This window comes from Marmota marmota, unplaced genomic scaffold (assembly GCF_001458135.2).
Source record: "Marmota marmota marmota unplaced genomic scaffold, marMar, whole genome shotgun sequence".
In the NCBI taxonomy this organism is placed as follows: domain Eukaryota; kingdom Metazoa; phylum Chordata; class Mammalia; order Rodentia; family Sciuridae; genus Marmota; species Marmota marmota.
The window spans coordinates 36,781-47,745 of NW_026006439.1; positions in this window are offsets into that span (position 1 = coordinate 36,781).

Here is a 10,965-nt window from a genome sequence, read left to right on the forward strand (position 1 = left end):
AGCCTATGCCATTCAAAATGACTAAATATATTGTCCCAAGCCGCTATCTTAGTCATTAAGCAAGAACTAGACCTCTACCAGGAAAAACTAGATATTCTGTTTATGTTGCAAAGGCTCACTTGTGACCGTAAATTTTAGATTATTTGTGTCACCCAATATGCTGTATCTGAAAATGTAACCTTACACTTCTCCAATTTTTCTTAGTATATTAACGGTGCTTGGGATGCTAACTATTTTATGACTATGCATAACATTACCAAGACTATTGTCAAAATCAATGAGACAAAGGTGTCTATCTTGAAAACCTTTTTTTGCTTCCATGAATTGACTGAACATTGGAAAAACCTGATAGCTGAATTAACTAATCCTTATAAAGCTATTACCCTGGCCCTACTGTTCATAATAGTGATAATATTTTCTCTTGTTGTGAGATGGTTATGTAACCATGTGAAGACCACCCAACGAAAAACAGCAATGCTGGCTGAAATCTTTGCAGCAGAGTAAGAGTGGGAAGATGAGGGAAAAAGTGCATGGATTACTGCATACATGGCATGTGTTAGCAGCGTCTGAGTGGCAGGCCACTCCCCTTCTGCTAGGCATGTGAGCGACAGGCCACTCCCCTGGTGCTAGGCTTGGCTTGTGAGAGGCACAGCCCCAGGCCATATGTTGCAGTTCGTGTGCTTGCTCCATGGCCCACTTATTGATTGGTTGCTGCAAGGAAAGTTAGCAGACATTGCATTGGTGGCTGCCTGTAATCTGCTTAGCTACTGCCTGAGTATAAATACATGGTAACTGTGCAATAAAATCAGACCTGTTTTGTGTTTGGTCTCTGGAGATCTTGATTAGTGACTCTGAAGCCACACTCTCCTCGACCCTGTTCTGTGAACCTCCTTGTTGGATGAGGTCACACATAACAAAGAGAGTTAAACATTATTTTCAAAATCACATACTAGTACTTGGCTAGGATAAAACTTGCTTCTTGGTCTGTCATCAAAATAGAAAGAGCTACTTCTACTTGAAGCTATCTTGCTAAACTCTTGGTAGTCTTCCTAAAGATTAGGCAGTCTTTGAAAACAGATCTATACAGAGAGTCTGACATAGTAAAAACAAAAATAAAAAATAACAAAAAATTCAAAAAAAAAATTGCTGAGGGACCTGCCATTGTCCAGCATTGACTGTGGAAGCTTGAGGGCATGGAGAAACCACTTCAAAGATGGTTTCCGAGAACAACATCTGCTTTATTGTACAGTAAAAAATAGCTTTTATAGTGGACATGTGCCAATTTACATATAACAGTCATGATAGACCAGAGATGATACATAACATATCATCTTATGGGACTCCAGACACCAAGAGTCTAGAAATTGACATGTAGGCTGAATTTGCACCTACAGAGGAAATACTCCTTGTCAAAGAGGCAACGAAAATGGACTTGCCAATATTGTGACAGCATTTTGTCCCAAAACATGGCATTCTACGTTAGGATTTCCCTGCTGAACAATGAGCAAGAACCCCAGGGAGGTCCAAGATCAGGGCCTGAAACAGTTCCCAACTCTAAGTCTTGAACAACCTGAGTTATTAAGACAATTTTTTGTTCAGCTTCAGGCATACAGTTAATAAGACTTTTGATAGCAAACAAGGTTAACAAGAGAAGTATACCTAATATGCCATATGTTAACAGACTGTAGGGATTAAACCATGAAATTAACTTTTGTCATTGGTCAAGCAAGTGTGTAGCCCACCCTTAAAAGAAAGTGGAAACCATAGGCATCTTAATTTGAATAGAATTAGTTTTTACAATTTGGGCAGTCAGATTAAAGAGATTTTGTTGGAATTGATTGTCTCAAGTTCCATGAATATAATTTGACACAATAGTATAATTTTATAGAGAATCATTTCAGGAAAATTGACTCCAATAAATGTGCATAAAATACACATCACAAAGCAGTCTTTAAGTTTGATGTAGAGCTTTGATTTTTTTATTTATATATGAAAGCAGAAAACATTATAATTCTTACTACACATATATAGCACAATTTTTCATATCTCTGGTTGTATACAAAGTATGTTCACACCAATTTTTGTCTTCATATATGTGCTTTGGATATTAATGATCATCACATTCCACCATCATTTATAGTCCCATGCCCCCTCCATTATCCTCCAAAACCTCTGCCCTATCTAGAGCCCAACTATTCCTCTCATGCTCCCTCTCCCTACCCCACTATGAATCAGCCTCCTTATATCAAAGAAAACCTTCAGCATTTGGTTATTTTGGATTGACTAACTTCACTTAGCATTATCTTCTTTCACTCCATCCATTTACCTGCAAATGCTGATTTTATTCTCTTTTATTGCTGAGTAAAATTTCATTGTGTATATATGCCATTTTTTTAATCCATTCATCTATTGAAGGGCATCTAGGTTGGTTCCACAATTTAGCTATTGTGAATTGTGCTGCTATAAACATTGATGTGGCTGTGTCCCTGGAGTATGCTGTGTTTAAATCCTTTGGGTATATATCCAGGAGAATACAACTGGGTCAAATGGTAGATCCCTTCCCAATTTTTCAAGAAATCCCCCATACTGCTTTCCATACTGACTTCCAGATTGGCTACACCAATTTTAAGTACCACCAGCAGTAAATAATTGTACCTTTTCCCCCACATTCATGCCAACACTTATTGTTCTTTGTCTTTATAATAGCTGCCATTCTTACTGAGGTGAGATGAAATATTAGAGTGGTTTTGATTTGCATTTCTCTAATTGTTAGTGATGATGAACATTTTTTTATGTATTGATTGATTGATTGTACATAATCTTCTGAGAAGTGTCTATCCAGGTCCTTCACCCATTTATTGATTGTGTTATTTGATTTTTTTGGTGTTTAGCTTTTAGAGTTCTTTATTTACCCTAGAGGAGAGTGCTATATCTGCTATGAGAGGGGTAAAGACTTGCTCCCAATATGTGGACTCTCTATTCACCTCACAGATCTTTTGTTGAGAGAAATTTTTTAATTTGAGTTCATTCCATCTATTGATTCTTGATTTTAATTCTTGTGCCACAGGAGTCTTATTAAGGAAGTTGAGGCCTAATTCCACATATGAAGATAAGGGCCTATTTTTTCTTCTATTAGTTGCAGGATCTCTGGTTTTATTCCTAAGTTCTTGATCCATTTTGAGTTGAGTTTTGTGCATGGAGAGAGATAGGGGTTTAATTTTATTTTGTTGCATATGGATTTCCAGTTTTCCCAGCATCATTTTTTAAAAAGGCTATCTTTAATCCAATGAATCTTTTTGGCACCTTTGTCTAATATAAGATAATTGTAATTTTGTGGGTTAGACTCTGTGTCCTGTATTCTGTACCATTGGTCTACCAGTCTGTTTTGGTGCCAATACCATGTTGTTTTTGTTACTATTGCTCTGTAGTATAGTTGAAGGTCTGGTATAGTGATGCCACCTGCTTCACTTTTTCTGCTAAGGATTGATTTAGTTATTTTGGGTCTCTTATTTTTCCAGATGTATTTAATGATTGCTTTTTATATTTCTATGAGGAATACCATTGGAATTTTGACTGGAATTGCATTAAATATGTATATTGCTTTTGGAAGTATGGTCATTTGGATAATATTAATTCTGCCCATCCAAGAGCAAGATAGAACTTTCAATTTTCTAAGGTCTTCTTTGACTTCCTTCTGTAGGGTTCTGTAATTTTCATTACATAGATCTCTCACCTTCTTTTAAGTTTATTCCCAAGTATATTATGTTTTATGAGCCTATTGTAAATGGGGTAGTTTTTTCTCGTTTCAGATTTCTGAGGATTTATCACTGGTATACAGAAATGCCTTTGATATAGGGGTGTTGAGATTATATATATATATACTACTTTGCTGAATTTATTTGCTAGTTTTAGAAATTTTCTGGTGCAACTTTTAGGGTCTTTTAAGTATAGAATCTTATCATCAGCAAATAGTGCCAATTGAATTTCTTCTTTTCTTATGTGTATTCCTTCAATTTCTTTCATTTTTCTGATTGCTCTGACCAGTGTTTTTAGAACTGTGTTAAATAGAAGTGCTGAAAAAGGGCACCCCTGTCTTGTTCCAGTTTTTAGAGGGAATGCCTTCATTTTTTTTCCATATAAAATGATATTGGCCTGAGGCTTAGCATAGATAGTCTTTATGATTTTGAGATATATTTCTGTTATCCCCAGTTGTTCTAGTGTTTTGAACATAAAGGGGTACTGTATTTTGTCAAATGCCCTTTCTGCATCTATTGAGATGTTTCATATGATTTTTATCTTTAAGCCTATTGATGTAATGAATTACATTTATTGATTTGTATATGTTGAACCAACATTGCATATCTGGGATAAATCCCACTTGATCATGGTGCACAATCTTTTTGATATGTTTTTTATTTGATTTGCCAGAATTTTATTGAGAATTTTTTGCATCTATGTTCATTAGAGATATTGGTCTGAAGTGTTTTTTTTTTTTTTTTTTAATGCATCTTGGCCTAGTTTTGAAATAAGTATGATATTGGCCTCATAGAATGAGTTTGAAAGTTCTGCCCTTTTTTTTTCTATTTCCTGAAACAAATTGAAGAGTATTGGTACTAGTTCTTCTTTAAAGGTCTTTTAGAACTTGGCTGTGTATCCATTCAGTCCTGGGCTTTTCTTGTTGGTAGACTTTTGATGACATCAGCTATTTTTTTAATCTCAAAACTGATGTGTTTAAATTGTTTATATCATCCTGATTCAGTTTGGGCAAATTATATGACTCTAGAATTTTTTTTATTCCTGCAATATTTTCTATTTTATTGGAGTACAAGTTTTTAAAATAGTTTCTAATTATCTTCTGTATTTCCGTAGTGTCTGTTGTGATATTTCTATTTTCATCACATATGTTAGTGATTTGGGTATTCTCTCTTCTTCTCTTCATTAGCATGAGTAAGGGTCTGCCAATTTTATTTAGTTTTTCAAAGAACCAACTTTCTGTTTTGTCAATTTTTTCAATTATTGCTTGTGTTTCAATTTCATTGATTTCTGCTTTGATTTTAATTATTTTCTGCTTTCTGCTGCTTCTGGTGTTGATTTGCTCTTGTTTTTCTAGGGCTTTGAGATGTAATGTTAACTCATTTAATTGTTGACTTTTTTTTCTTTTAAGGAATAAACTCCATGCATTGAGATTTCCTCTTAGAATTGCTTTCATAGTGCCCCAGAAATTTAGATATATTTTGTCTGTGTTCTCATTTACCTCTAAATTTTTTTTAAATTTTCTCTTTGATGTCTTTGGCAACCCATTGTCTATTCATTAGAATATTATTTAGTCTCCAGGTGTCTGAATGGATTTTTTTATTTTATCATTGATTTCTAATTTCATTCCATTATGATTTGATATAATGCAGGGTAGTTTCTTTACTTTTTATATTTGCTAAGGGTTTTTTTTTGTGGCATAGTGTATGGTCTATTTTAGAGAAGGATCCATGTGCTGCTGAGAAGAAAGTATATTCTTTCATTGAAGGATAAATTATTCTATATGTGTCAGTTAGGTCTAAGTTATCTATTATATTATTAAGTTCTATAGTTTCTTTGCTCAGCTTCTGTTTGGAAGGTCTGTCTAGTGAAGAAAGAGGTGTGTCAAAGTCAACCAAAATTATTGTGTTGTGGTCTATTTGACTCTTGAACTTGAGAAGAGTTTGTTTGATGAATGTAGATGCTTCATTGTTTTGGGTATATATATTTAAAATTGTTAAGTCTTGTTGGTGTATGATTTCCTTGAGTAGAAGGTAGTGTCCTTTTTTTATCCTTTTTGATTGACTTTAGTTTGAAGTCTACTTTATTTGATATAAAGATGGAAACTTCTGCTTGCTTCCACAGTCCATGTGAGTGGTACGATTTCCCCCCACTCTTCACCTTCAGTCTGTGGATATCTTTTTCTATGAGATGAGTCTCTTGGAGGCAGCAGATTGTTGGTCTTTTTTTTTTTTTCTTAATCCAATCTGCTAGACTATGTCTTTGATTGGTGAGTTTAGGCCATTAACATTCAGGATTATTATTGAGACATGATTTGTGTTCCCAGCCATTTTTTAAATTTATGATATTTAATGTGACTTGGTTTCTCCTCTGATTTTCATCATTGTTTTTATTTCCTCTTCTTGGAATATTTTGCTGAGGATGTTCCATAGTTCAGGCTTTTTAACTGTAATTTTTTTTAACTTTTGTTTATCATGGAATGTTTTTATTTCATCATCAAATCTAAAGCTTAGTTTTGCTGGATATAAGATTTTTCATTGGCATTCATTTTCTTTCAGAGCTTGGTATATGTTGATTCACAGTCCCCTGGTTTTGAGAGCTTGGGTTGAAAAATCTGCTGAGATATGAATTGGTCTCCCCCTATATGTGATCTGATTTCTCTCTTTTGTGACTTTAAAAATTATATTTTTATTCAGTATGCTGGGCATTTTTATTATAATGTGCCTTGGTGTAGATCGGTTGTAATTTTGTATATTTGGTGTCCTGGAAGCCTCTCGTATTTGGTTTTCCAATTCATTCTTCATGCTTGAAAAATTATCTGATATTATCTCATTGAAGAGATTGTGCATTTCTTTGATTTGAAACTCTGTGCCTTCCTCTATACCAATAACTCTTAAATTTGGTCTTTTGATGCTGTCCTATTATTCTTGGATGTTCTGTTAATGATGTCTAACTATCTTCGCTGTGTGATCAAATTTATTCTCTAGATTGTATACTTTGTCTTCATTATCTGACATTCTTTCTTCTAAGTGATATAGTCTATTGGTTATGCTCTCTGTTGAAATTTTTATTTGATTTATTGTAATCCTTCATTTCAAGGATTTCTGACTGTTTTTTTTTTCTAGAGTCTCTATCTCTCTCTTAAAGTAATCGTGTGCTACCTGTATTTTCTCTCTTATTGTTGAAGTGATCAATTTCTGCCTGTATTTGCTCCTTTAGGTAATTTACAGATTCACAGATCATTTTAATTATAACATTTTGAACTCCTTCTCTGACATTTCCTCAACTTCACTGTCCATTGGTTCTGTTATTATAGTGTCCTTGTTTGTTTGGGGCACTTTCCTCCATTAGTTTTTCAAGTTGTGTTTGCGTCTTCCTTTATTGCAGTGTGGATCTGAGATATTACATTTTTTACCTATATTCTTGTTGTACCTGTGCAGATTATCTGTACCTTGACTTGATGTTGGGCTTCCAGACTCTACTGGTGTCCCTCAATGAATGCTTCTACATACTGAATCTGGGTCCTGCATAAATTGGCATGGGTAAATGTGGGCAGCCAGTCAGAATGTTTCACATACTCCTCCCTGGAGCAGAGAAGCTCTCACCATCACTACATTATGAAGTGACCTGGACATTGCCCCAGTCCTGGAGGTTCACAATGCATCTTCAGAGGTAGGCATGTCACCCCATGGATTGAGCTATGCTCACTTGTTCTTTTGTGACATTACCCCTTTGCTCTGTTTGGAATAGAATGTTCCATGGAAATGCCTTTTGTGTGTCCATTTCTCTTGCTCTGGTTTTGGGTATGGCCTTCTTAGATGTCAGCCAACCTGCTGACAGCAGGCTTCAGAAAAATAGACTCAATCCCTGAAGCCAGATCCCTTGCCTCATCTGAATGGCTTCTCCTCAACAGAAAGGTTCAGTATGCACTCACTCTTTCTCTCTGCAGACACTTAAGGTCAGAGGAGGCATCACAGGACCCCCCCCCAAAAAAAAGGTATCTCTGTCTCTTGTGTGGTTATTTCATGCAGCCCGGTTGCCCTGGAGTTACCCTTGGTGTTTTTATCATGAGAAACATGCCAGGTGAATCTGGGCCACTGGGCTTGACCTCTCTTGGCAGTCAGGTGACTGTGGTGGTCTGGGCAGAAATTTGGCTCCCACAGTACTCTGCTGGTCAGAAGGGGTTGTCCTGCACCTGAGGCTAGGCTCTGGTGGGTGTCTGCCCCACCAGGGTAGGGTGGAATGGGACTGCTGTGAGCCTGGGACCACCAGGCCAGTGTTGATTTGTCCTTCTTGAAGCTTATTTTGTTGCAGGAGAACCAAGATGGCAGCATGTAATTTTTTATTGATTTTTTTGAATCTCAAAAGCAGTGCTTATTTGTTGTGTTATGTTGTTATGAGCAAAAAGTAAATAAAAATAAAGAGCTATCTCTCACCATGCACCAAACTTAACTCAAAATTGAACAAGGACCCAGGAATTAAATCAGAGACTCTGTGCCTAATAAAAGAAAAAGTAGGTTCTGATCTTCTTCATGTGGGATTAGGCCACAACTTTCTTATAGCCCAAGAATTTAAACCAAGAATAAATAAATGGGATGGAATCAAACTAAAAACTTTCTTCTCAGCAAAAGAAATAATCTGTGAAGTGAACAGAAAGCACACACCTTTTTCCCCCTCACACATCAGATAGAGCACTAATCTCTAGGGCATATAAAGAAATCAAAATGCTAAGCACCAAAAAAAAAAATAAATAACCCAATCAACACATGGACTAAAAAATGGAATAGGTACATATAAGAAGAGGTTACACAATCAATCAACAAATATATAAAAAAATGCTCATCATCTCTAGCAATTTGAGAAATGCAAATCAAATCTACTCTAAGATATTATCTCACTTTAGTCAGATGGCAATTATTATGAAGACAAACAACAATAAGTGTTGATGAGGATGTGTGGGAAAAAGGCATTCATCCTTTCCTGGTAGGACTACAAATTGGTGCAGCCCATATGGCAAATAGTATGGAGATTTCTTGAGAAGTTGGGAATGAAACCACCATGTAATCCACCTCTCCCTATCCTCGGTCTATACCCAAAGGACTCAAAAAGAGCATACTTCAGGGACACAGCCACATCGATGTTTATAGCAGCACAATTCACAATAGCTAAAGTGTGGAGCCAAACTAGATGCCCTTCAGTGGATGAATGGATTAAAAAAAACATGGCATATATACACAATGGAATTTTACTCAGCAATAAAAGTCAATAAAATCATGGCATTGGCAGGTATATGGATGACATTGAAGAAGATAATGCTTAGTGAAGTTAGCCAATCCCCAAAAAACCAAATGGTTAATGTTTTCTCTGATATAAGGAGGCTGACTCATAATGGGGTTGGGAGGGGGAGCATGTGAGGAACAAATGAATTCTATATATGACAGAGGGGTGGGAGGGAAGGGGAGGAGACAGGGAATTAGCAAGGATGATGGAATGTGATAGACATCACTATCAAAAATACATGTATGAAGACACAAATTGGTTTTCATCATACTTTATGTAAGAACAGAGATATGAAAAATTGTGGTATATATGTGTAATAAAAATTGTTATGCATTCTGCTGTCATCTTTTATATTAAATCAATTTAAACAAACAAACAAAACAACAACAACAAGAAAAAGAGCTCTGTCTGGCAAGGGAATGGAGAAGTTCCAGGGTACTTTGAAGAAACCTATTGGATGATCAATATCTGCAAACAGTTGAGAATTACTGCTAAAAATTTGAGGAAATGGTCCATCCCTTTCTACACCTATAAGGAAAGGAGCATGAGCCATGAAGGTCCACAAAGAAATAGTCTGTGTACTATTGATGATTAAAGTAGTTAAAGAATAAATTAAGAATATAGAAGGCTGGGAGACATTTTGATGTGAATTTATCCCATCTGTTCAGATTGTTTGACCAACACTTTGACATGACCACAGGTTTTTGGATGTTGTGGTTCATTGTCATTGATGATGCTTTCTTATCTTGAGAGTCAGTTGCTGCATCCGGGGAATCAGCCATCAAGTGTTGCACAAGTATTGCTGGGATCCATATTGGTCTACATATTCTGGAAAAACACAAGCAAAAGCTTTCACTATGGTTAATAAAGGGGCTGGTGGTTGCCATTGTTGTTTTTGAGGATATTTCCAGACCACTTATGGTAACTTGAGGGACTTGTTAATGGCTCCTAATATTTCTGTATTGGGTTATGGTTAACATCATCAAATTTCAAAAAACATAAGGTAAATAAAGCCACATATGAGGAATTGCATCAGTTAGCAAGGGATTCTATCTCTAATTTTTGTGTTTTGAGCCATAAAATTTTGATGGGCTGTCTCAAAAATGGCTTGTCCTTGGGGGTTATAAGGAATTCTTGGAAAATATTTAATGTTCTATTGTGCACAGAATACAGCAAACATTTTGAAAGTATAAGCTGAACCATTGTGTGTTGTGACATTATGTGGAAAACAGTTTGTTACAATGCATTTGAGAATATGTTGAATGACATGATTAGTTTTATCCCCAACCATAGGAGTAGTTGTAAGTAGTCCAGAAGATGTGTCAATTGTGACATATAAATAGTTTAATTTACCAAGCAAGGGTATGTGTATGACAACAATCTTCCATAAAGACAATGTCTTTAAACCCCATGAAATGACTCCTTGAGGTTGTAAGACACCCCCCCCAAAAAAAAAGAAGCATAACTTTTACAAGTTTTCACTATCTATTTAGTTTGTAGGATACTGAGTGTAGAAAAAAACTGTTTGAGGGAGTGGACTGAATGATGGAATTGAGCATGTAACTCTTGCAGATTCCCAATCAGAGCCATATTCACTTCACATGGCTTGATCTGTTAAATTATTAAACTTTGAGATAAATCCAAGTAAATAAAACAGTATGTGATAAATCCAGCCTAATTCCATCTTAAGACTGGGAGCCATCTGTCACAAGGTCATGAAAAGTTCATTTCTGTTTTAATGTAAAATACTAATATTTCTATTTGGACTGATCACACTTTGGTGTTTTAAACTTGGTTGGAACTCCTGCCCAAGCTTTGAACTTACTTATGCCTGGCTCTCCCTCACCAGATAAGAACCCTTCCTAAAAATCTCAGCTGCTCCTCCTTAATTCTGAAGGTGGAATCTGAGTTTACTCCCTACCTTGAGATGTT